General features: G+C 41.2%; 1 protein-coding gene across 1 annotated transcript in view; it reads left to right on the top strand.

Annotated features, from left to right (window-relative positions):
* PAPPA (pappalysin 1) overlaps positions 1-26,386 on the top strand; it is a 241,865-nt gene that overhangs the window by 81,845 nt on the left and 133,634 nt on the right. The window lies entirely within an intron of this gene.

Raw genomic sequence — 26,386 nt, forward strand, 5'->3', positions numbered from 1 at the left:
TCAGGTTCTGTCCTGATTCCTAAGCCAGTGCCTTCGACCAGTGTTCGCTTAAAGATGTGATTCCAACTTCTGCTTTAATCCAACAAATGAGGGTGCTTTCACCACCTAACTTGGGTACCGAGAAATCTACGAAGTTAATCACCACACTTTTGTTGAATATCTGCTGTAAGTGCAAAGGACATTGGTAGGGAACACTTTGAGTACTGGAAAGAGCAATAGCTCGGAAGTCAGATGCCTTGGTTTAGCCCCAGCCGGTCCACTTACTAATTTTAGATTAGCCCGTCAGTCTCTTTGAGCCTCACTTCCCTCTTCTGTGTGATGACAGTGCTCATGTCAGTGGTTTCTATGGGCCTTTTTGTGGCACTTTCTTTGGTTCTAAGACGATAGAAGACACAATCTCTGCTCTGTCTACTTGAAAATATTTACTGAGCCAATCATTAATAGAAACCAAGTTCTGGAGGAAACTTTTAATCTTTTTAAGAGACAGAACCACTTTCAAATACTTTTCCAGCACTCCCTTTTACATACCAGCAATTAACGTGCACATCACAAGCAGACCCTTGCCCATTCATTGACTCAGAGATGAAGAAAGAACATCTGTTCAGGAACTCAGAGGCAGCACTTGGTTTGTGTTTGAGAATGTACTTAAAATTTAAAGGATCATCTTGCCTTGAAAATATTCCATAACTCTGTCTCTTTCATCTTCTTGCTTGTCTAGAGTGGTAAAATTCTATAAATATGCATCCACTTAAAATTTCTTTATAAAACAATGGAGAGAATAGATGCCTTACACCCTCAGTTTAAATCCAGCTTTTTTTTTTTTTTTTTTTTTTTTTTTTTTTTTGCCTGGAGTTGTGTGCCTGTGAGAGCTGACTTGAGTTGATAAATGTGGAATGGTGGAAATCCATCTGAAGAAGTGAGAGTCCCCTGAGTTCCATTCCCAGATAGTCATTGATTTGCTCTAGGATCTTAGGCTAATCACTTACCCTTTCTGGGGCTTCAGAAGCCTTAATTTACAAGGAGGAAGACGTACTAGGCTGGGGGTTCTCAAAGTCAAGTGCACGTTATGGAAACTTGGGGCACTTTAAAATCACTTGTGTTTCGCCAGCATGCCCTCTCCACCCCCATCTCCCACCCTCCACCAATGCCCCAGGCATTTATTTAATTGGTAAGGAGGATAAAGCCTGGCCATCAAGTCTTTTAAAATATTACCAGATGATTATAATGTGCAGTCACATTTAAGAACCACTGCACTAAAACAGGTTCTCCTGCCCCAGACCAGGAGCAACAACACCTGAGAACTTAGGACAAGTCCTTAGATCTCAGCCTAGACAACTTGATCAGAAACTTGCCTACAGGGTCTTCCCAAATTACTCTAAGACTGGCTACATTTATTTTATTTTATTCATTTTTTTTAATGTTTTTAATTTATTTTTGAAAGAGAGAGACAGGATGCAAGCTGGGGAGGGGCAGAGAGAAAGGGAGACATAGAATCTGAAGCAGGCTTCAGTCTCTGAGATGTCAGCATAGAACCTGACATAGGGCTCAAACTCATGAGCCGTGCGATTGTGACCTGAGCCAAAGTCAGATGCTTAACTGACTGAGCCACCCAGGTGCCCCGTGGTTACATACAGTTTAATAGCCACTGCTCAAAGTGATCTATAAGGCTCTGGGATTTCCAAGGTTTCGTTCCCAATACTCACTCAATTTATGAATATGTATTGAGAACATTCTGTGGGCCAGAGTGTTCACTGGGATCTGGGTATGTCAGGAATGACCCGGCGCCTTTCCTATAGACACTCACACTTCAGTGCTGAAGACCTTAACTACATGACAAAAAATGAACAGTCTTGTACCACTTTACTTCCAGAACCACCACTAGTCGGACCCACACTTTTATGTGCCATTTGTTCTTTCATTCACCAGCAAATCTTTCTTAGGCTATGTGTCAGACACATGGCTAGACTGAGGCCTACATTGACTTCCTCTATGTCTTTCTTGCGTCCCATTGAATTTATTGGAGACCTAGACTGGACTACACTACATTCCTGACCTGAATGTTCTCTGAGACTCTAAAACAAGTAAAACATCATTCCAAGTCAACCTACCATTTCAACTCCTTTATCTTTTGGTAATTCGAGTTCTGAACTCCAACACAAATACCTCTTTGTGTGTGTGTGTGTGTGTGTGTGCGCGTGCACGCATGTGTGTGTGTGGTATGTTTTGCTGCTTTCACATTTTTTCCATATCAAATAAATTGGCTCTTATACAAGTTCTATATAAAGACTGTTTTGGAGAAAAAGAGGAGAGAGAGAAAAAAATGCTTTCTTTTTCTTTCCTGACTCAACCCATTACATGATTCCCTTTGACCTTTGTCTTCATTTTTTTCTCTCAGCAAAAATATTTATTCTTTCTGTTATCTGTACTAGAGATAGTTTCCCAAGGTATGACATTGATGAAGGGAGAGGCTTCTGTGCTTACCCAATGGGCATTTCTAGGATACAGATTACTTTTGGCCAGAATGAAGAAGAAATGTGGACTGTCTCCCTTACATGAAAACCCCTCTATTGGATGAGAAGTGACACTGATGGAGGGAAAGGGGACCAGCATTGACTCTGCTACTAACTCACCATATGTTATTAAGACATGTTGTATCACGTCTCTCGGCTTCAGTTTCCCCCTTTGTAAAATGAAGGGCCAACACATTAAACTCTTGGCTGTGAGTAGACGTTGTTCTTAGGTGACAGGTGATTCATTCACTTTTTTGTAGTAAAAGGGACTTAGCAGAGACTATGAGAATCAGTACCCAGAGGGGTCCTCACTGAGTCCCTAGGATACCCTACTGAAATGTGTAGTGTGCAGACAATAATAATGGTGATGATAAAAATAACAACAACAATGGCAACCATTTGCTGGATATTCTCTCTGCTTTAAGTGCTTTACAAATACGTATGAGGAGGTAAAGCTCAGAGAAAAAGCTGAAGCTCAGCAAAGTGATTTATCCAATGTAATACAGCTGGTAATGGCAGAGTCAGGTTTAAAACCCACTTCTAATTCCAAATAACACCTTGTCAACCACAACACCACACCATCTCAGGTAATAATGCAAAGGCAGAATTCTGGAGCTCAGACATGCATCCAAGCTGGCTGAAGTTTGAGATACAGCAAGTGGAAGGCAGACTACAACTCACGGGCCACTTGACCTCAGTCAGTTACTGTGACCCACTCTTGGAGTCCAGAAGCACAAGTCACATGGCCAATTTCTTTAGGCACCTATCTGAGAAGAAAGAGCAGGGGAGCTTCTCTTTCTCAACTTGACTGCCAAGTGCTCCTGCACTGGCCACCATGCTCCTTGGGTCTCCATGGAGTCTTTAGATTTCTCTAAGTAATGACTCTGGATAAAACTAAGCTAACTTACTTGCTTACTTTCCTTCCTTCCTCCCTTCCTTCCTTCCTTCCTTCCTTCCTTCCTTCCTTCCTTCCTTCCTTCCTTCTTCTTCTTCCTTTTTTTTTTTTTTTTTTTTGGTTTAGAGAAAGTGAGGTATAAAGCAAACCATAAACAATGAATGGACAGGCATGGAGTTTGAGCTCAGGGTGGTCACACTGTGGGAAGAAAGAGAGTTAGGGAAGCAGTGTCACTGCAGTATATAATGCCCTAAAGGCAGAAACAGAGACAAAGAGTCAGCGGCTTCTAACCCAAACTTGGAAGAATTGAGGTGCAATTAAGGAAAATAAACCTCCTGAGGACTGGAATTTTTGCCTGTGTGTCTGCTAGTGCATTCTAAGTGCCTAGAACGATTCCTGGCACAAAGGAGATAGTGAATATTTTTGAATGGCTCTTGAATGAAGAATGGGAAAGAGTTTGGCAGTTGAAGAGAAATGGAGAAGCTGTAATTTACTAAGTACCTACTATGTGTCAAGAATTTACTGAATGTGTTACTTAAGTAATCTCATTTGATTGGATCTATACAGCAGCCCCACAAAGTAGGTGGTCTTATCCCAGATTATGGATGAGGACCTGAGGTCAGTCTTTACACAGCTATCCAGCCACCTACCTGGGGTTGTATGTAAATCTATCAACTCCAAAGCTAAGTGCTCTTAGTCATTCATTCTCTGGTTGAACATATATGTTTGTACCCCTCACTTAGGACTTTTGATTTACAACTAGAAATATTCTTAGAAGTCACCTTTCCCAATTGGCTTATGTGTGTATCCCAGTTAATTATTCCATTGATTCTTCTCTCTCATTCAGACCTGTTAACCTGCCAACACAATATCTGTCTGTTTTGCCTCACCTTGTTGCCATTCTCAGTATAATTCTTGGGGAAAACAAACATAAGGAAAGGAGATATTTACATGATCTGGTTGGAGTTTCTTGTGAATATGAGTCCACATTTTACAAATTGGACCCCACATCTCTTCCTCTGGACTCTATGTGCTCAGAACCCCATCAATCCACTCAAAAACTATAGTTTATCTATCAGTCCCTTCACTCAGCAAATATTTTTTGATTTCCACCATGAATCCATCTATTTTCTAAGCACTAGGGATGTAGTGGTGAAGAGAGCAGGAAAGATCCTTGTTCTCATTAATTCCTACGATGTAGCTGGGAGACACAAACCAGAAATAATTGCACAATATCGCAGTTGGGTAGCATTTAGTGATTTTAGAGAAGTCGTAAGGGAAGGCCTCTGATGGGGTGATATTTGAACAGAGACCAAAAGTGTCTCCTGTTTAGAACATAGGTGTTGTATAACAGGATCTTTGGTCCTTGATCACTGTTTGGCTTGCCTTATATTTAACTGTGCTTGTGTTTTTGTTTCTTTTTTTTTCCTTCTTCTCTCACTTGGTTCAGATTCTTAAGTACAAAATTTAACATGCTAGTGTGTGACAGCATCAGAGCTTCATGAATGGTTGTTGAATGAATGAGTGAAGAACGAGTCAGCAGTAACACAAAGTGGAACCTCTGGAAAGATGCCTCTTGCCTAAAGATCTTAGCCATAACATTGACATGTGATGCCATATTAATCCTCAGAGGATTGAGGAAGTTTAGACCAAATCAGGGTCAACTGAAGACACAGGTGGCTCTCTCATGCTGTTTTTATGGCTCTCAAGCTGACTCACCACCTCATTGTTTTTTTAGTCCCATTTCTTTTCCTGGCTCTTTCTGTATGTCCCTGACTCATCCATTCTTTGTTCTTGTATGTGTGCATTTGTTAATTCATTCATCGACCAAATCATGCAAATCAAATATAATCATGTTCAGTAATATTTGTTGTTTAGCAAGTATTTACTAAGTGTCTGTGCTATGCCATATACTGTGCTAGAACTAGGAATAGAGCCCTGATTCCTGACCTCATGAGCACATTGTTTATTTTAATGTTTATTTATTTATTTTTGAGAGAGAGAGAGAGAGAGAGAGCAGGAAAGGGGCAGAGAGAGGGAGAGAGAGAATCCCAAGCAGGCTCTACACTCTCAGCACAGAGCCTGACATGGGTCTCAATCTCATAAACTGTGGGATCATGACCTGAGCCAAAATTAAGAATTAGGCACTTAGCTGACTGAGCCACACAGGTGCCCCATGAGCACACAGTTTGAAGGAGTTCAACAGGCAATGATTCAGGTGTTTTTCCTGCAGCATGGAAAGCACTCTAGTGTGAAGAGCCTAGGGAGGCTGTGGGAAAACATAGGAAGGGTATCTACCCCAGCTTGAGGTAGTTAAGGAAGGTTTCTCAGAAGAGGTGATGTCTAAGCTGAGACCTTGAAGATGATAAAGAATTGATCGTTTAAGAGGTTTGTCCTAGTATGGATGCTTGAAACCAGTTGGGTACTTAGCAAACATTGATAAAAGAATGGATGGATGGATGGATGGATGGATGGATGGATGGATGGATGGAAGGATGAATTAATTAACCAACATGCTATACTATATACTTCATCATAGACCAAAAGTGGATTTTTCTGGTGGTGGGGGGGGGGGGGAATGTCATAATCTGGGCTATCTATCCACTTTGGTTCTAAAATCTATTTTATTTCTTTTAAGTACTATACAGTACTCCATAGTGGGAGTGTGCTACAGGTTATTTCACCATACCCCTAATGCTGAGCATTTATACTATTTCACACATTTTTCCTATTACAAACAAATGCTGCAGTCAGTACTCTTACTGTACTTACAGTACTCTGTATTGTACTCTTACAGAACTCTTACAGGAACCCCCTTGTAGGCACATGTGAACATTTCTCTAGAGTTGATATTGAGAGATGTAATTGCTGGGTCATAAGCTGTAGGTCGTTTTCATTTTAATGGGTACATTCTGTGGCATTCTGAGAGGGTGAACTAGCTCACATCCCGCCAGCAGCATGTGTCAGGACCTGCTGTCCCACACTGTCACTACTACTTGACAAAATGAAAGTTTTTTGTCTTGGCCCATTTGATGGATGAAAACGTGGTTTCTCATTGATGTTTTTGCGATTGAGCATCTTGAGGGAGCCTCGTTTCAAGTATTTACTGGGTATCTACACTTTCTCTTCTGTGATTTGTCTATTAATGTCTTTAATTTATGTCTGGTGGTTAATCTGTTCATATCTCAGTTTTCCCATCTGCTAAACTGGGATTTTAATGCCAGTGCCCCTGCTTATTCAGCAATGTTATTAGAATCTAGGATGAAACAGTCAAGAGAGAACTAGCATTTATGAAGAAGTTATTCTTAGTGATTCTTAGTGTAATCACTTTTATGTTGACATATTTTTCGATTTAGTATGCTTCCTGGATGGGAACCATGTCACATTCTGAAGATACAGTAGACTAGAAAAACCAACCCAATCTCTGCCCCCAGCGGAGCCTAAATGTAGATGGTGTTAACGACCATCACATATGCAGGTAGCATCTACTACAGGTAGCACTAACATCATACCAGTAACTACCATGTGGTGAATAGTTCAAATATGCTCAATATTTTTATAAGTCTACCAATGAGGTATAGGTGTCAGTATGCCTTATTTTTAGATGAGGAAGCTGAGACTCAAAGAGACAAAGTCATTTATTTATGTAAGATCTCATCATTAATAGATGCTAGAGTCCAGTTTTACATCTCCTTGCCTGATCCCAGGGCATTCCAGAAAATTACTGAGCATAATCATTGCTGTGACAGGCAGCACATAAGGTGGTATCTTGATGGATGGAGAGAAAAGGTATTTGAACTAGCTTTTCTTGTTTCCAAGGAGCAACAGAATAAATACACCAAAGAGAACAAATATTTTCCTTTGTGTTTTGAACATGTAAGTAGATGAGGAGGAGGAGACTTGATGAAGTGCATTTCCAGTAGCATGTTGCTGAAATGCCTGCTCCAGGTCGGACCTCTTCCTGAGTGGGTGCTTCTCTGTGCTGCCTACCTGACATGGTCTTACCTGCATTCTGATGTCCTGCCTGCCAGGACTGATGAGAAGCATCAGGAGTAAGAGCTATTTCTTCAAGTCCACAACAAATACCTCTGCTCCTAGCCCAGGCTAGCAGATTATATAGTCAGCACAATTGTACTCTATTTCTAGAAGTTGGGCATCATCTACCTATGACTCCCTCATGTCAGTCTTAGGCCAAGTATCTCTCAGAATGAAATATGGGTTCTGAGAACATTAAGGTAAGCAAAAGGGTTTAGCAAAATCAACAGATCTCCAGGGCCAGCAGCAGCCATAGAAGTGCTTACTGTCTCCAAGTACCTTCATGATTTTGAAAGTGTGAAGGGTCCCTGTTTGGTGCTAACACATGACTTATCTAAATTTCAATGGGTCTGTCTGATGCACTACTGAATTTTAAAGTGTGTTGTTACGGTGTTTTCTCTACAGATGTTAAATAAGATCCACAGAGGTTAAATGATGGACAGAAGGCTCTACTAATAAATTCTTTCTTTCCTTCCTTCCTTCCTCCCTCCCTCCCTCCCTCCCTCCCTCCCTCCCTCCTTCCCTCCCTTCCTTCCTTCCTTCCTTCCTTCCTTCCTTCCTTCCTTCCTTCATTGTGTCCTTCCTTGTGTCCTTCTTTCCTTCCTTGTGTCCTTCCGTCTGTCAGTCAGTCAGTCCATAATAAGTACCTATTGTAGGTCAGTCTCCATGTGGGCTGGGCTAAATAATAGCCCAAGTAAAAATATAATTACAAGCTGAAGATTATTATTTTGACAGGTCATAAGAGAGTATAATTCCTCCTTAAATTAAGGGGGGGGGGGGGATATACAGAAACATAACTGTAGAGGTAAGCAGGGGCAAACATTATGGAGTTTGGATTTATTTGTTTGGATTTATTTATTTATTTGTGTTTTTATAAAATTCCTCTGGGTACTGTATGAAGAAAGAATTAAGGGAAAATGAGAAAGTCCATCCAGGAGTTATTACTAAAGTCTGAACCAGAAATTATGATTATTTGCCTAGAAGAGTGGATGGATTGGAGGTATGTTTTAAAGGTAGAATCAACCATATTTGGTGATATATTGGATGCAAAGGTTTTAAGGAGTTACCCAATTACTTTCAAGTTTCAGGTATGAGTATTTGGAATGAGGGAAATGTTATTTCTGGAAATAAAATTATATGTTTTTTAAATTTTATTTATTTAAATTCAAGTTAGTTAACATACAGTGTAGTATTGGTTTCAGGAGTAGAAAACAGTGATTCATCACTTACATATGACACCCAGTGCTCATCCCAACAAGTGCCCTCCTCAATGCCCATCACCCATTTAGCTCATTCCCCCACCCACCACCCCTCCAACAACCCTCTGTTTGTTCTCTGTATTTAAGAGTCTCTTATGGTTTGCCTCCCTCTCTGTTTTTATCTTATTTTACCTTCCTTTCTCCTATGTTCATCTGTTGTGTTTCATAAATTCCACATATGAAGGAAATCATATGATGTCTGTCTTTCTCTGCCTGACTTATTTTGCTTAGCATAATATATTCTAGTTCCATCCACATTGTTGCAAATGGCAAGAGTTCATTCTTGCCAAGTAATATTCCATTGTATGTACGTATGTAGATATATATATTCCACATCTTCTTTATCAGAGAAATATAAATCAAAAGAATAGATTTTAATTTAGTATGTTATTAGAGGGTAGGGTAGGGCAGGAGGCCCTTTGGAAAACAATGAGTTAGTGAAATCAGGTTGTAATGAGTGTCTTGATATCACTTACTTCTTTGTTCTCTCGCTGTTTGCCCTTGGGGTAGGTAGGATGGACTGGACTTTAGTTGTGCTTCTCCAATTCCTGATTTTTAAGCAAACAAATACATGAATAGGAAAGAGAAGGAAAATAACAGCCATCAGAGTAATTACAGATGTGGAAAGAATGGAGGAATTTATCTCACACTGGACGTTGGCAGGAAGAGTGGACAGAATCCATTCAGTCTGTGCTCAGATATGATGAGAATCCTTCAGGCAGGTCTTAGTGGGTTTATGTTGTGTCTGTGCAAACAGGAACCTCAGACATTATTTTAGAGAGTCTGAATTCAAAATTAAGAGACCTGATTCCCGGACCAGCATATGGCTGATTTGCTGTGTGACCCTGACCAGATCCTTTCAGTGGTTTGAGTCTCAGCTGTTTCCCCTGGAAAAAGCGGGTGATGTCCATGCAGTCTCATGAGGGGTGTCCTAAAAAAAACAATGAGATAATGGTCTTGCAAGAACACAATGCAATCTTGGGGAACCATAAAGATTTAAATGTTCATGATTCTTTCTATTGTTTGGTTTTCATTAGGCTTGTTCTTGGCCAGGGTCAGTCTGGAGAGTATGTGTGAAAGGCAAAAACAGACATGCACAGACACATACATGAATCAATTTCCCATGAAACTCTCATCAGAGTTGCTAAGGTTCATTGTCGGATTAGAAGATGGGAAAGAAAAATTGCACTTAATCTCTGTAACTAAGCTAAAGAAAAAAAAAAAAGAAGAAGAAGAAGGAAAAAAAAAAAACAAAACACCAAAGTGCTGACCCTTGAATCAGGAGACCAGGATTCCAGTATTGATTTCCTAAAACTTGCTCCGACCCTGATCCATGACTCCCCATCTAGGGACCACAGTCTCCCTTCTGTAAAATGAAGACATAGGTATATAACTTCAAAGGACATTTCTAGCTCTGACAGCCTGTTTGGACCCTCCTTGAAGTCTCATCTTCACTGAGTGCATCTAATGCTGTAAGGGGGGGACGGGGCAGGTTGCATGGCCCGTTAGCCACAAGTCTGGACTGTGAGCTCAGAGACTGGCCGGTTCTATAGAAAGCCTTCTAGAAATGCTGGGGCTCTCAGAACCCCTTGTTAACATCCTGTCTCTCTCTTAGAGCCTACCAAGCTCTCTCCTTGGGACTGTTTCAGAATGTATCAGTGTGGTTCTCCTGGTCAGTGGCATTTTGTCTAGACAGTGAGACCCTAGAGGTGGGGACTAGCAGTACTTGCCACATTAGCCTAAGCTTTTGGTGCCAGGCCAGGCACCAAGTAGATGGCCAATGTAGGTAAATAAATGCATGTAGGCATGCACGCATGAAGAAACCCTGTGACATAACAATAAAGCCAGAAATTCGTGATGATGCAGATGATATATGGTATGAGGCCTCTCTTTTAATTTCCAAGATGGATTAGTTACCAGAGAATCAGAAAGACCAAAGAGAATCTTATAGTATGGTCCCTTCTCTTGGGGCTTCAGCTTCCTCATCCTTAAAGTAAAGGTATTGGGCCAGATGATGTAAGTAAGTCTTGCTTTCATTCAACAGGTGTTTATTCAGCACTGTCTGTATAACAGGCCATGTCCTAGGCAGTGGGGATAAATAAACCAGTCAATAAGGGAGTCCTAGCCCTCTAGAAACTTCATCTAATTAGTAGAAGAAGTGGACAGATAAACAAGGGTAACAAAATAGTGAGGAAGGTGTTATGGTAAAAGAAGCATGTAGGTAGGAGCCCCCACTTGGCTTAAAGGCTCAGTGAGAAGCTCTGGGAGAAGGGTAGGACCTAAGCCAAGGCCAGGGTATTTAGTCAGGGATGGGAGTTAACACTACTTTCTCCTGGCAGAATGGGGTGAGGGGGGTGGAATTTAAGGAAGACCAGATGAGCAAAGAGGTCAGAGAGGTTGAGAGAAGCCAGTAACGATGATTCTAGAGTACTGTACTGGAGGGGCTGGGCTTCATCCTGAGGGTAGGTAGTAAGGAGCCACAAAGTGTTAGGTAAGAGGATCCTGATCAGATTTAGTTTCAGGATAGTTCTTTGGTCATGAGTGGCTTTCTGGTAAATGTAGGGTTGGGGACACAGATTGGACACAGGTAAGTAAGGCACTGTTCGTTGTCAGAACTGAAGCAGGAGATGAGGTGGGGGTGGTGAGAACTGGACACACCGAGCTAAGGGGATGGACGTACTTGGCAGAAGGAGGAGGCAGGCGTGTGGGTTATGGCAGACACCTAGGGTACTGGCATCACGGAAACAGAACGCGGAGGTAGAGGCATATGTAGGTCGGGACGAGAGGCAGAACAGTTTGAAAGTGCCTTCCAGTTGCCAGCTATGAATCAGTGGCGGGCACACAGCTAGAGTTCACTTTGAACCGTAAAATTTCTTCCCTGTGTAGAGACTCAGGAGCAAGTGAGGTGAGCCTGTGCATGTGTACATGCACGTGCGTGTGTGTGTGTGTGTGTGTGTGCATGCATGTGAACGCACGAGTGTGTGTGCACGTGTGCATGCACGTAGGAGTGTGTGCATGTGTGTGTGGTGAGATGGGCAGACAGGACCTATGAGCCCACCTGTTTTCATCATCCACTGATTCTCAAAATGTAGTCCAGTGTTCTGCAAAGGACCCCCGGGGGGTCAGGGGGTTAATCTTCCGTAGCACTAATGCCTATAACGTTACAAGGCATGGGCTTTGTTTTCTGCCCGGGATTAATCATTCACTCATGGGCTTTAATACAAGCCAGAGGCCACCTCCCTGTGCCTCATGCAAAGCAGTGCCCCGCCTTCCATGCTAACGCCGGCTCTCACATTCTTGTTGTCAGAGTGGGAAGTAGGGTTTTTTGCCCCAGCTTCAATGTACTATGAACTGAAACATTTGGAAACTTCCATCCAAGGATGTTAGTCAAAAATACCAGAACAGTTGAACTCTGCCATTAATTTTCTGTATGACTTGGGGCGATTCATTCCCCTTCTCTGGACTCTCATATCCGTCCTACGATTAGAAACTTGGAATAAGTAGTATCTGAAGGCATGCAGCTCTGTTTCTACATTTTTGTGTTTCCTTCCTGAGCTCCACTCCTTGTCTACAGCTCTGTCTCCAGATTTTTAAGCAGAGAGCATTCTCAAGTGCTCACGCCCCCTCCCATCTAGGAATTAGACCCAAAAGCTCTCAGACCTGGAAGGAGCATTGAAGCACTGACACTTGACCACTGAGAGAATTAAGGCCAGAGAGAGGAGGTCACTTGTTCAGAGGCACACAGCCCTGTGATGGCAGTACAGGGAATCGAGCCAAGGGCTCCTGACTCCCAGTCCAGGTGGTCCTTCCCGCACATAACAGAGTGCTGGAGTTTGGCCAAACCGTGGAGCTCAAATTTGAGCCAGGCTCTCTGTGATCACGGAGAAGTCTCCGATGATGCTCGGAGTGAAGTCATAGAGAGCCGACATCGGTCACGTCATGGCAGCTGGCGCTGGTGAGGGGGGTGGTATAGGAAATGAGAGAACACATTTGGCCAAGCGCAGGGTCCACGTGACCCTCCAGGCGCCCTCATTTCAAAACAAACTCAACCTTTTAGGTTCAAGTTCTCCCTCTTGTCAGAAACGTGACTTCCTGCTTCTAAGACGCAAGGCTTACAAAAGGGCTTAGAAGGCTTCGTGGACATCAAATAGCTCTTACAAAATAGCGTTTTGATGAGTTAAGTGTAAATGAATCAGAAACATAAGGATTACATTTTCCCCAAGTGCACATGGGTTTCAAAATTTGAGGGGAAATGTAGTCTGCTGACTGCACGCCGGCTTTCACCGAACCCAAAGCATTCATGGGGTGGGCGGGCTGGGGGGAGAGAAGAAAGAGAAGCCCAGCCCCCAAAGGGTTTTAGATGTGGTGCCACATTCGAAAATGCTGCTGGGCTTGCCCTCTGCCAGTAATAAAATTGCTGGCCACCCAGAGAGGCCACAGGGAGGAGAAAGGACATTGCTTTCCCTACTGGCCCCTGGTCCTCAACAACTGTGTTCAGTTAGTGCCCCTCAATCACCAGCTGTCACTGGGTCCCTCCGCTCGACTCCCTGGCCCCTACTTGGCCTCGATTTTCACACTGTGCCGCATGCCTTGTTTACCTCCAACCGTAGCTGGTGTTTTGGCTCCCAGAGGCCTAGGCGACCGGTCAACTTGTCACAATCCCCAGCTCTGTAATCAAGAGACCTGTCCATCACCAGCAGGGGTGTTTGGGGAAGCCGTCACACATCACCTTTGGTTGCATTCAGGAAAAACAAGAGTCCCTTGTAGATCTTTCCTCTCCCCTTTCTTTAATGCTATCCAGGTGTGGTGTTTTCCCCAAACTGGCAAATGTCTTCCCTTCCGATCTGTGCCTGACACAGACGGCCAGCTAAATCTCAGCACTGCCGTTACCTTATCCCAGAATTTGAAGCTCTGAATCTTTTATAATTTCCACATTGTCCCTCCATTCTTTCCCTTGTATTTTATGTCATTGCACCAAGAAAAGTAGAAAATCATTTCAATTGGTGGTAAAAGATGATTAAAACAAAATAACAAAGGCCTTGGCTGAAAACTGTTAGTTTTATTAAATTTGCTACTGTGTTTTAAATTGGTACCAGGGCAGATCTTTAGACAATTCTATCAAAGGCTGCTGGAATTAATCTGTTGCATATATACATTTGCTCCTTCCTGAGCTGTGGACAGAGTGGGGGCAGCGTAGCAAGCATGAAAAGAATGAGCTTTGTGTTACCTGTGTGAGGGGGACAGACCGGAACCCCACTGGGAGGGATCGGGAAGCCCAGTGGACCGCAGACCCCTGCCATCACATTCTCATTAGTTTCATCCAGACTATGGTTTGGAGCTCATACTGGTCACCAGGAGGAATAAGTGATGGATATTGTCTTGGTAACAAGGCAAAAGTCAGAAGTCTCCCTAAGCCTTTTGCATCCTTCTAGCCACTATTTGGTTCCCCTCTGTATTGGTGGCTCTTCGAACTCTACCTTAGATTATACCCATCCTGTACTTGATTTATCTTTCCTTTGGGCCTTTGAACTCTTTGAAACCAATGATGGTATCTTCATCTTTGGGATGAGTCCTACCAGAAACTCCATACATGCTTTCTTTTTTTCTCCTGCCCTCCCTTCCTTCCCCCTCTCTCTTTCCTTTTTCCCTTCCTTCTTCCTTCCTTCCTCCCTCCTTCCCTTCCTGCCTCCCCCCTCTGTCTCTTCCTTTATTCCTTCCTTCCTTCCTTCCTTCCTTCCTTCCTTCCTTCCTTCCTTCCTTCCTTCCTTCTCCCTCGCTCCCTCCCTCCCTCTTCCTTCTTTCCTTCGTTTCCTTCCTTCCTCTCTCTCCTTCCTCTCTCTCCTTCCTCCCTCCCTCCCCATCTCTGTCTCTCTCTCCTTTCTTGCTTCCTTCCTCCCTCTCTCCTTCCTTCCTTCCTTCCTTCTTTCCTTCCTTCCTTCCATAGCAGAAGAAAAGTGAAGTCCAGAGAGGAAAACTAATTCATCTAAAATCACAACCAAAGTTAATGGAAGAACTATGGTCATTTTTCCTGACATGTAGGATGGGGGCATCCACAGTGATGCCAGACTCTGCCTTTCGAGCTGTTTTTTCCCCAAGGACATGTGGTGTTCTCCATCCCAAATCCTTAATGACCACCCTCTCCTGGTATAAAATAAGACCAAAGTGGCACTCAGCCTAGAACAAAAGTAAAGTGTTCTCTTAAGAATTCAGGGTGATACCCATACAACATTGGAATTAAAGAATATGTTGTTATGTGGCACAAAACTGAGTGTATATAACCTTAATGTATGCATGTTAAGAAAGAAACTCTTTAGAGAGGACTACACACAGCTCCAGAGGTATTTAGCGAGGAAAAATATTTTGTTGTAAGTTTCATTTCTCTTTAAACAAAATAGGACATGGCACCTAGCGTGGGGCCAAAACTTGATAGGTACTCATCCGCTCCTGCATCATTCTTTTTCCATGGGGGATATTTGGTCTCCCTACCAACCACATAACCCTTTACACCTTTTCCCTTAAATCAGTTATCTACACTGCTATCAAAATGGTCTTCCATGAAACAAATACGATTTTTTTATTATATGTAATTTACTGTCAAATTGGTTTCCATACAACACCCAGTGCTCATCCCAACAGATGCCCTCCTCAATGCCCATCACCCACCTTCCCCTCCCTCCCACCCCCCATCAACCCTCAGTTTGTTCTCAGTATTTAAGAATCTCTTACGGTTTGCCCCCTTCCCTCTCTGTAACTTTCCCCCCCCTTCCCCTCCCCTCTGGTCTTCTGTTAAGTTTCTCAGGATCCATATATGACTGAAAACATATGGTGTCTGTCTTTCTGTGCCTGACTTATTTCACTTAGCATAACACTCTCCAGTTCCATCCATGTTGCTACAAAAGGCCATATTTCATTCTTTCTCATTGCCAAGTAGTATTCCATTGTATGTATAAACCACATCTTCTTTATCCATTCGTCAGTTGATGGACATTTAGGCTCTTTCCACAATTTGGCTATGGTTGAGAGTGCTGCTATAAACATTTGGGTACAAGTGCCCCTATGCATCAGTACTCCTGTATCCCTTGGGTAAATCCCTAGCAGTGCTATTGGTGGGTCATAGGGTAGATACTATTTTTAATTTGGGGGGGAACCTCCACACTGTTTTCCAGAGCAGCTGCACCAGTTTGCATTCCCACCAACAGTGCAAGAGGGTTCCTGGAAACAAATATGATTATATCATTTGCCTAGAAGGCCATTGTTCTCCTTTTCCTGACCTGGTTCCTCCTTCCCTTTCTCCAGTCAAGCCAGTAATCCTCCCTTGGGAAGTCTTCTCAGGCTGTCTCCTCTTCAGCCTGGGTCAGATGTCACTCTGTGCTCCCACAGCCCCTACACTTTTTAGGCTGTGTCAAAGCCATCCATTGACTTTTTTCCCCCCAAAGCTTATTAACATCCTAAAGGCAGGGCCCTAGTTTATTGACCTTTGAATCCCAGACCCACAAGAAGCTGGGAGTACTCAATGAATGCTCTTTGCACAAATAAATGGATGAATAAATGAAATGATATAAATACAGTAAGACCTTGGATTGCGAGTAACTTGTTCTGCAAGTGTTCAAGACGAGCAAACATTTCTAATAAATGTTAACTTGATAAATGAGCGATGTCTTGCAATATGAATAGTATGTGACACCAAACATCACATAATCAGAACTGAGCCAATGGTTCCTGAAATTTGCTTTGATATAAAAGTGCTTTGGATTGCAAACATGTTTCCAGGACAAAATATGCTCACAAAAACCAAGGTTTTACTGTATATTTATCCAGAATTTGAAAAGGTGGTCAAAGCCATAAATGTAATTATCTAGTGTGGAGCTCACTAGCTCGATTTAGTTCTCCTATACCCCTTTTTTGTAAACAGCAAAGATGAATCAGTGAAGATAGATTTGGATCTTACATTCACGGAACATATTATGTGTGCGCATTTATATGTACAAAGATACGGGAAGGGATGCTGACCAGAATGTTCTTGGTAGCCTGCCTCAGGGTGGTGATGGAATTTGAGAAGATTTGCCTTGGTTTTTAATTCTTTCTTATAGAGCTCTAATTTGTTAAAAGAAACGTGAGTGTTCTTTATGGTTAGGAAAAAATAAAGCAATTATGATAATATGCTGTCACTTCTCAATTAAGAAAAAAAGGTCAGCTCTTACCCTAAAGATATGTTAGAACTGAAGCTAGTTTCCTCTACAAGTCTACAGAGGAAATAAAATGTAATCCAGTCTGCGTTGCAGCTTCCTAGAAGGCTTTAGGACTATGAACAGGAGTTTGTCTTATCTTCAGATAGTTTCAGTCTTCTGTACTTGGATTGGGTATTAATATCTTGCTTACTACCATGAGCTTATCTTAGGAGTCCACTCAATGTCATGGAAAGGTCAGAAGTTCTAGAGTCAAACAGCATGGTTTAAATTCTGCTTTACAATTGTTATCTCCCCGACCTGGGGCAGGTCACTACATTATGCTGGGCCTCAACTGAACAATGCAAATAAATGCCTTCTACCTTTCAAGTTTATATTAGGAATAGGATGAAGAAATTTGGTGAAGGAGCTAATCTAAAGGTGTTTCTAATACAAAGCATCCATCTGGACATTCTAGATGAAAATGTAACCGATACAAGTATCATCCTTTAGTATGGGCGACTGAAAAGCAGGAAAGCAGGAAAATGTGTAGCCAAGGCAAGAGATAAGATGAAATTGAGAATTAGACAGGTGAGCCCCAACGCTGATGTTTTACCATCATAATTGGGATAAGGGACGATCATCAGTTTTGGCAACTGAGTGGGTTGAGTATTCTTGCTTATCATAGCAGAAGAGATTGGGCCCTGCAGCTCTTCAAGGTGAGGAATTGTACCTAAGGCCTTCAGGGCACAGTGGTGACCCCTGAAAGTCTACATGCATGGTGAAAAGGTGTACTAGGCGAAACTATATATGCATATGGCCTAAACCTTACAAAGATTGAGGTTTGAATTTATACTGCACACCGTTGTCTGGAAATGCCTGACCTGGGAAACTACTGAGGAAGGAAAAAAAAAAAGAGGGAGAGGAAGAGAGAGAAGGGAAAAGGTTCTGGGTTAGTGATGTTCCAGGGGTACCTAGAAGTGAACTTGAAATCATTCTAGGAGGATATAGATTTGACACAGGAGACATGTGATTCCCACAGATTAAAACCTAATGAACGTGAGTTCCTGTGTCAAAATTTAAAACATAAAAAAAGTAAACAAGACACCCAGAGAAGGGGCAGCAGTCCACACCAAGGTTTTTGTTGAAGTTTGATCTTGGTGACAAGCATGCATATTCATTAGTATATTAGAATAAACGAGAAAAAGAAATATAATTGGAAAATACAGTCTGCAAAGATTAGATGGACTGAGAAGGGGAGAGAGCAGAAATAAAGAAATCCAACAAATCCAAATGAAGGCAAGAAGAGGGGAAACAAATATGCAAAAAAAAAAAGGAATGATAATTAAAAAGCCCAAACAAGATGTGAAAAATAAATCTGATACAATAGTCCTTCTACTAATCGGATTAAAGTCACCTCTGAAGGTTCTCAGGTTGGACTTAACTAAAGATAAGTTCACTGAAAGGTGAAAGGTAAAGGAATGGAAAATATTTGCCAGCCAAATACTAAGCAAAACTAATTAATATTCATCAGATAAAGGAAACATCGAGGCAAAAAATCTTACTAAGATATAGAGGTCACCATATAAATGATGAAAGGAAATTATGTAACGATTTTGAGCTGAAATATACCAAATAACATGACCTGAAAATGTATAAATAAAAAATGACTTACGTAAAAGAGAGATGAATCTGTGATATTATGATATTTTAACACACCTTTCTTAATAATTAATAGATCAAGCAAGCTAAAATAATGATCTAGAAGATTTTGAACAACACAAAAAAATGTTTCATCTGATAAAAGTGTGTCGAACCTTGCTACTGAATTAAGTTATATACATATTTTTTTTCTGGGATATGTAGAACATACTTTTTCAATTTACCATGTCATGGGCCAGAAAACAACAAATCAAAAGAATCCGTGTCACATAAAACATTATCTCCATGATACAATACGTACATATATACATACATGAGTAAATACATAAATAAATAGGTAATTAAATGACAAAGGTAAAACTTTTTGGTAATTTAAATATATGACCAAGAAGCCAAAGACTTGTGGAAGATATTAGCATACAGAATTCAGCAATATATTAAAACCTCTGCCTTCACACAAACATGCACGTTGTACATAGACATGATTATCCCAGAATAAGAAGAGACTCTAATGTTAGATGGTCTCTGAATTCCAGTAATTCACAATAGTAGCATATGAGATGATGTTTCTAAAACAAGGTTGTCTTACTAGATGCAGAATTTAAGTCTCTTGTTAAAATCAGGCCCCTTTATGATCAAAACAAGACAAAGCAAATGAAACAGTGTTATCTGGGAATAGAAAGGTACATCCTTAATCTCCTAAAGGATATATACTGAAATACAGTAGGCATAACTAACAAAACAGTCTATGAGGACATCTAAATATAATATCAATTTGTAAAACTGAGTTATTTTATTAGTCTCCAAATAGGAGAATACAAATACAGATATGCAGGTACATGTGTGTATATGTGTGTGAGTAGATGGATCGATAGGTAGATAGATACATAGATTAAAGCTACCATTTACTATAGTGCTGACATCTAGAAATGCTCAAAGTTAGGTATATATTCCTAATAAAATGTCATCACAATTTTTATGAATAAAGCTTTAAAACTTTACTGAAACCATAAAAGGAGACCTATATAAATAAAAAGATGAAGTGTGTGTATAAATGGGAGGATACAATACCATAAAGATGTCTTTCCCCCTCAAATACGTCTATAAATTCAATGAAATTGGAATCAAAATCCCAACAGGCATTTTAAAAAATGAAACTTTGAATTCACGTGGAAGATCTCAGGGGTCTTTTGAAGGGGAAAACCAAAGTATAGAATGGACTTGTAGCATAAATCAAGACTTTTATAAAACTCTGGATATTAAGACAAAGTGCTATTGATAAGGTGATGGGAAAAAATAGGCCAATGAAACAAGATTACCCAGAAACAAACTTATCTAAGTATGGAATGATATATGGCAGATGTGGTATTGCAGTTCAGTAGCAAAAGGATTATTACATATATAATGCTGGGCCAGTGGCTCATCCGTATTTGAGGGGAAAACAATCATTATTACACACCACTTGAAAAACTATATTGTTCGTGATTAAAGCCATACATGTGAAAATAAAAACCTTAAAACTATTCAAAAGAAATAGAGGTGACTATGCTATGACCTTGGCAGAAAGAAACATTTATTCACCAAGATATAAAAAGGACAAATCGTGAAGGAGATGATTTAAAAATTCTGCTCAACAAAGCAGCCTAAACAGAATAAAAGGAAGAGGAGTCACAGACCTAGAAATAGTATTTGCAGTACCTTTAATTATAAAGGATTAGTACGCAGTGTACGTAAATATACTTACATGGCAATAGAGAAAAAGAAAAAAAAAGAACACAATTAAAACAGGCAAAAGTGATGAACAAGCAAGTAACATGGATGGAAACCTATGTGGTCAACAAACACATGAAATGATACTCAGCCTTGTTAGTAATCAGGGAAAGGCAAAATGCAGGAGTAATTAAATGATATTTTAATATCCATCAGATTGGCAAAAAATGTTTGGCAGAATCAAGTGCTGACACAGACCTGGAGCATTTGGAAGTCTGTTGTAGGCAACAGACTTAATTGGTATAACCATTTGGGAGAATAATTTGGCAGTATCTACAAAGTTGAAGATGCAATCGATTACCTTCATCCTAGAGATCCTACTTTAGATACATTTCTTTCAGAAAACTTTTGTTCTGTGTGCAAAGGAAAATGGACCCAATGTTTAAAGTCACATTATTGGAAATAGCAAACAAAAAGGATTAATGGTGGCAATAATAATAGAAACCACCTAGATGTCCATCAAGAAAAGAATGGTCAAATGAAGTGTGGTATATTCATACAATATAATATTTACATCAGTGAAAATAATGAGCTAGAGCTGCATGTATCCATGTGTATAATTTTATGTATCAGTGTGTACGATTTCAAAAAATAATGCTAGACACAAAAAAATGTCAGCTTCATATTGATAAATAGGGTATTAAAACACTTATGAAATTTAAAATACGCAAAACAATGCATATGTATGAAAACATTCATGATAGAGAAATGGGATACAGGTGGAGCACACAGGTGGGTTGAAAGCAAATACACAAAATAGTATATTTTATTTCTTTTTACAACAAAAATAAGAGATGAAGGGAATATGGCGAAGTGTTATAATTTGACAAAGCTGGGTAGTGAGCCTAGGGACTTTTATTTTGTAGTGTTCTCTATACTTTTCTATCTAACTGATATATTTTCTCGTTAAGACAGTAATAATCGTATGTATAAAGTTCCTGGGTACATCATCTCAGGCTCAGAAAGTGTTTTCCTTCTCTTCCCATTCTTGGCTGGTAGTTGGTATGCAAAGTGCTTGGGTATTACCCTCTGATCCTTGGCCCAGGGCAGAACTGGAATACTTGGGCTCTTCCTCAGCCAGATGCATCGTAGGTGGTGCCCCCCCACCATGTCGTCCAGCTCAGACAATCTGGTGGTAGGTCTTGAACTATACCCATTCTCAGTGCACAGTTCTAACTGCTGAGGCGGCTTCTAGCTGGTGGAAAAGCTCATGACAGAAAAATACAAAACTACATTTCTCGTTAAATTAGGAATATGCATTGCAAAGTTGATTGTCTTTCTCCCGAGATTTCCATTTCATAGATGAAGAGACAGAGACAGTTCAGAGACAGGAAATGGCTTGTGGTAGTGGTAGTGTTTAAGGGAATGTTTGTATTTCTCCTAAGCCCTACAACTTTCAAAGTGGTCTTTGTATGTGGACTCTACTTGGTTCAGAACTAGGTCTTTGAACTTTTCTGCGGTATTTTCTCTGTTCATAACAGCTTCCACTTCCAGAAAGTGCTGTCTTGGGATGGAGTTAGATAGACCTGGCTCAAGTCTCTGTCCCAAAAGCAATGTCACTGTGGGCAGTAGGTCAACCTTCCTAAATACGACTTTCAACAACTGAAAAGGGAGATAATAATAATTATTCAAGAAAATGTTGTTTGGATTAAATGAGATGATTCATAGAAAATACCAAGCATCGTGACAAGTGTATGATAAACAGGCAACAAACAGAAATGACAGTCGCTGTTATTATTGCAGAGGAAGGAGTTTCAAAGAAGCATGACACAGTTTGGAGAGACAGACTGTGATCAGTGAACGCTATAAGATGGAAACAATAGGGGTCAATAAAGAGTAATCAAGAGGCTTTAGAGCTTTGCCTGGGAGCAGCAAAATGGGATATGTGTATAGTGCAGTGAGGCTCTCGATCCCTCTTTTCTGCTGATGGGCTTTTATATTTCTCATTTCATTTTTGCGTGGGTATGGGGCAAGAGTCCTATATCCTGATTAGAAGGTAGAAAAACAGACCTGAAGAAGTGAAGTGACGTGCCTGTAGATTTCAGATGGGTTTTCGTGGACCAGTCACGTGTGATATAAACTACACATCAACAGTTTAAGAAGTACACATTTTTGCCGAAAGCTAGGTCAGATGGTGCTTAGCCTCCTTATGGATATTTATGTCCATATTAATATTTTCAAGATCATGATTTCATAATCTGGCAATAGTCTATAGACTATATGGCAATAGTCTATAACTAAATTCTACTCTAAGATTGGGCCCTCAAGGTACTTGACTGGCTCATTTGGTAGAACATGTGACTCTTGACCTCGAACTTACAGTTTCGAGCCCAATGTTGAATGCAGAGATCACTTAAAAATAAAATCTTTAAAGGGGCACCTGGGTGGCTAAGTCAGTTGGGCGTCCAACTTCAGCTCAGGTCATGATCTCGCAGTTGGTGAGTTCGAGCCCCGTGTTGGGCTCTGTACTGACAGCTCAGAGCCTGGAGCCTGCTTCGGATTCTGTGACTCCTCCTCTCTCTGCCCGTCCCATGCTCATTCTCTGTCCTGCTCTCTCAATAATAAATAAACATAAAAAAAATTTTAATGAAATCTTAAAAAAAATAAAAATGGAATTAAAAATTAAAAGATTGGGCTCCCGATCTGATCCACATTACCATCAATATGACATTTCTGAGGAGGATACTGAAATATAATACCAATTAGAAATGCCACTGTTTTCTTTTATAATTGCCAGAAAGGCGAACCGAAGGCTGATACGTCATTTGAGAGGTTTGTGAAAGAACGATGGCTAAATGTTATTTTTTTTTCAAAAGAAGTCATACTAAGGGTGCATAAAACAACACCTCAAAAGTAGCCAAGCAATCTCATCCCATTTCAAGACTGCAATTTACATTTATTAGCTGGACTGATGAAATTAATCTGAGATGCAATTTGAAGAATTGACCATTAACTGCTAATGAGGTTTAGCTTTTAAAAAAAGTAAGTAAATGACACTGAGAATTCTGTGAAATAAATCAGAAGTGATGCAATTAATCACGTTTCAGAGGAAGTGGTAACATTTTAGTTCCAAGCAAAAGAGTAAATAGGGAGTTTTGGCTTGGCGGTGTGAGGCCCCTCACTGCTCTAAATGAGATTTTGAACCGAAGAGTGGCTTTGGATCTCATAATATTCTGATGGTGTTGGCAGTTCTGGAAAAGGGAGATACCACAGAATGGTTCAGGCATCAAGGTTGAGATGTTGGCCGCAGCAGGGATGCAGAAGGAATCACTCGGAAGCTTCTGGGCTGGGGAACAGGGACAGAGGCTAGAGTCTGATGGATGTGGGAGGCCCAGGATGAGGAGTTTAAGTGACAGAATAAGACCAGGTGGTATCAGTAGCAGCTAAAGGGAACAACTTGACATCAATGTCCCACTTTTAGACCAAGCGCGAAATGGGTCCTAACCTCCAGCAAAGGCTTCAGAGGTCACTAGCTTGTCCTTCCATAAGAATTCTATTCTACCTAGGGGCGCCTGGGTGGCTCAATTGGTTAAGCATCCAACTTCGGCTCATGTCATGATCTCATGGCCCGTGCAAGCCCCGCATCGGGCTCTGTGCTGACAGCTCAGAGGCTGGAGCCTGCTTCAGATTCTGTGTCTCCCCCTCTCTCTGCCCCTCCTATGCCCATGCTCTGTCTCTCTCTGTCTCTCAATAATAAATAAACGTTAAAAAAAAAAAAAAAGAATTCTTTTCTACCTAGATTCTTGAGAAAAGAGCCCTCAGCATTAATTTTGACTTCAACATGGAGGAAATGTAGTTTTATCACAAGGATTCTTCAGTGGGAAAACATAATCTTTTAATAGCAGCAGCACTGCTTTCCTTTCCCTGCCTTTTCACCAAAGTAGTGACTTGGGCTTCTCTTTTCCTATCTGGAAACTTGGGATAACAACCCCTCCTTCCAAGAGCTGCTGTCAGGCTTCTGGGAGGTAATGACACATGGGCTGTGCACACACAGTTGGAAGAAGGAGGCTTATCAAGGTCTCCCTACCAATCAGATGTGTTCTGCGTGATGCTAGTGGGTAAGAAGGAGGTGTGAGCGGAAGTTATAGGGAGACCGATTTTGCCCCGGGGTAAGACAAACACTCTGGGATCCAGAATTTTCAGAAGTTGGAATAGCCGCGTGGAGGGAGAGCAAGCTGCAGGCACTGAGGGTGTTGTAGCCACATGATGCGGCAGAAAAGAGACTTTCCACTAAGCTGTGGCACGTGCAGTTTGTGGGTTTGCCTAACCAAGGTTACATGTAGCTATCTGTCACTCCATCCCTTCTACTGAAGAGAGCATAGCATAACTCCAGTGAATGAGAATATTGATACTTAAGCATTAATAGTGATGGGTTAAAATTTGTTAACCATCAGAGGCTGGGCACATATATGCTTTATATATGTTTTCACATTCAATCTGTAAGAAAATGCCATGAGGTCAGGGTCATGACTAATTTAGAACAGGCTCAGGGCGGTGAAGCAACCTGCCTGTGACTTCTGAGCTCGTAAGTGACGAAGCCAGGATAGAGACACGTGTTTGCTTGCCTCAGATTTGTGTTTATTGAGAAGGAGGAGGAGGAATAGGGGAGCAACGAGGGCAACGTAGGGGGGAGGCGGAAAACATTCACAAGTATTAGCAGAGTACCTTAAATATTACCAGCCATAAGTCATTTGTGACGCACAGTACAAGGAAAAACGCAACGTAGAGATGTACTTCTCACAGCCTCCTGCTTTCCACAGAAGAGCTCCGTCTAGTTCAGACAGTGACCATATGCCCCAGTGGCCTGAGATGTAGCCTGAAGAAAACTTCCTTTTTTATTTCATAACACGGCCACATTTGTTTAATATAAAACATGCCTCCATATTTTAGAGGAAGATGAATATACAGTAGAATGCACGGCTTCCTTATCTTGTGTCTCCATGTATCACCTGGGAAGACCCCGCTCTCCCCTTCCCCCAAGGAATTCAGTTCCACGATATTCAGTTTTAGAAGTACCACCAGAAAAAGTGTACATTTGTTGATCTAGAGGTGGCTAAAATACCGAAAAAGCTTTTTTTAAAAAGAGAAAAAGAAAGCCTGTTTCACCAAATCAGCATTCCAGAAGTTTACAAGGCAACAGTTAATTCATATATTCATACATATAATAGCTCAAGATTTGTATGCATTTTACCACCTAGCTTTCATGAACAGAACGCTAATGGAATCCCCAGGGACTTCTAGTCTACCCTCAATAGTGCTTTTTGCTCTAGCACTGCCAAAACAAAGTCTCTTTTGGGTAACAAGTCCAACATTCTCAGGAAGGCTATATTCCTCACCAGAGTCCTCCAGTGCTCATAAACTCATACTCATCGTTGTGTTGAGATTTGGGAGACACTGTCTGCCCATTGCCTCTGCACCTGTTATCTTATTGGCCTTATCCAAACAGCCCCAGCCCTAACAGCAGCTGAAACAACAGATGGGCAGGAGAACTTGAGATTTTTTGACATCATCCTTTTGTTTATGAAATCCCACCCCCCAACTCTGGAATCTGATAGGAATTCTCTTCATTATCATTTTGTGGGATTTTTTTTTCCCCCATGACACTTTTTTATTCTTAAAAAGTAAATAATTAATCCGAGGGTGGGGGGAGATAAAAAGAGGAATAACATTGCCCTTTGAAAATGGTCAACAAGGAAACGGGGGTGGTGATTTTGTCACGTGGAATTGACATAAATGTATCTTTGCCTTGGAGGATAATTGCCAGTAGCCAGGTTTGGTGGCAGGATGAATTCAAGCAGGGAGCTGAGACGGGCTAATGAAGGGGAGGGTGGAAATCTGGTGATAAGGTTGAGTGTGAGGAAGTCGGAACACGCACTGCCCTGGGAGGTCTGAAGAGCAGAGGGGAGATGCAGGCTAGGCAAACTGAGAATCTGGCAGGCACCAGTGCCTGGAATTGCAAATTCAGGACAGAATCCCCATTGCAAGGGATGAGATTATTAAAACAGGCCTAACCTAGGGATTATGGAGGCAGAATGCAGGATATTATTTAGTAGCATAGGATTGTAAGCAAGTTGATTAACCTCTCTATGC

The sequence above is a fragment of the Felis catus genome, chromosome D4 (assembly GCF_018350175.1).
Source record: "Felis catus isolate Fca126 chromosome D4, F.catus_Fca126_mat1.0, whole genome shotgun sequence".
Taxonomy (NCBI): Eukaryota; Metazoa; Chordata; class Mammalia; order Carnivora; family Felidae; genus Felis; species Felis catus.